This window comes from Austrofundulus limnaeus, unplaced genomic scaffold (genome assembly GCF_001266775.1).
Source record: "Austrofundulus limnaeus strain Quisiro unplaced genomic scaffold, Austrofundulus_limnaeus-1.0 Scaffold75, whole genome shotgun sequence".
NCBI classification, from domain to species: Eukaryota; Metazoa; Chordata; class Actinopteri; order Cyprinodontiformes; family Rivulidae; genus Austrofundulus; species Austrofundulus limnaeus.
In genome coordinates, this window is record NW_013952477.1 from 399,004 (window position 1) to 400,482 (window position 1,479).

The 1,479-nt window shown below is 35.5% G+C and overlaps 1 protein-coding gene across 2 annotated transcripts in view; it reads right to left on the minus strand.

The window, feature by feature from the left end:
- Positions 1-1,479, minus strand: part of LOC106519303 (protein FAM19A1) — a 54,691-nt gene that overhangs the window by 26,097 nt on the left and 27,115 nt on the right. The gene's annotated exons all lie outside the window — the stretch shown is intronic.

Consider the following 1,479-nt stretch of genomic DNA (forward strand, 5'->3'; position numbering starts at 1 on the left):
GTCAACTTCTTTACATTATTTAATCAGAATACAACCTTATATCTGTGGGGCTGTGGTAGCTCAGTGGTCAGTGCTGCAGTCTGGTAACTCTGAAGCAGCAGCTTCCTTCCAGAAGGGGCAGCTGGTGTGAAACACTTGCCAAATCGTTTTTGCAAATTCACACAAAAGATGTATGCAGGCAGGAGCAGCCAAAAAATGTAAAAACAACAACAACAAMAAAAAATTGCAGCTTGTGTTAAAAGAAAAACTTTAAATTAATGGTGGTGGATAAATTTCTAAACAGTTAATATCCTACCTGTTGTGGATAGATTTTTGAATAACCAGTTTCAAAAAATAAAACTTCATTTTGAGCAGAAAATCAAGCTAACAGGTGGAGTTCAGACTAAAGTAGATTTCTGATGTCTGTTCTTATAAAGATTGATACATTTCATGCTAATTTGTTTTTTTTTTAAATAGCCTTAAATTGCTGTCAGTTTCGCATTACACATACCTGATTTTATTTCTACTCTATAATAACTTTATTCTATTAATCCCTAATGGGGAATTAAATTATTTGCATTTTTCCCATCACACATGTGAGCACACATGTGGAGCAGAGGATTGCCATCTATAGCCCTTTCTCCATTGTCAAGTTTCACTCTAATCAGTTCATATCTGTTTGGTTCTATTCAAATGTATGTGTGACTCCAAGGCAGTGTGTCCCTCACTCTGTAGGCACACTGTCACTTGGCAGCTTCAGCCGTTGTGGTTTTATTGTTCAGTAGTCTGAAAATGTCACGGCTCTGTTTATAAGTGTGCGTGTAATTGGTCCAAAACTTCCTGGTAGACGTCAAAAACAATTGCGTGAACTATTTGACTTAACCTGCCTGAAACTTGAAAAGGAGACAACTTTTGGCCAACACTAAATTGATGAGAGCGGCTTAAAGTCATGTCCATTGAGAATGGGCTTAAGGCACCTAAGAAGGTTGAAGGCAATGATCTGTATGACTGGATGAGACATAGCAAGCTGATTGCTAGCAACACCGTCATGCACACACTGGAGCTCTGCTATGCAGTCTCTGTTATTAGCGAGCCTGCATCATCATTTATAAAACAAGTGTGCAGTCTATACTTCATTAGACCATATTTTACTGGTTTAATGTCAGTAAATAGTATATTTGACAAAAGATAATTGATTCTAAAAAAAAGTTAAACATGACCATAGAAGGTTTTTGAATATTAGCATACAGGTTTTACAGTTAAAATCATTACATTTGGTTGAATATGTGTAATATTTACCTGTGAAACATAATCCCGTTTGCTTACAACCTTTTTAAAAACTTTTTAAAACAATTTCTGCAGTTTATAGAAATTTGTGCGATTTGTATATGTACAGTATTATGCGTTTGCATCATGCCCTGTTCTGCTCATAATAATAATAATAATAATAATAATAATAATAATAATAATAATTAAAGCTCCGCGGAGCCTCAAGCGGCC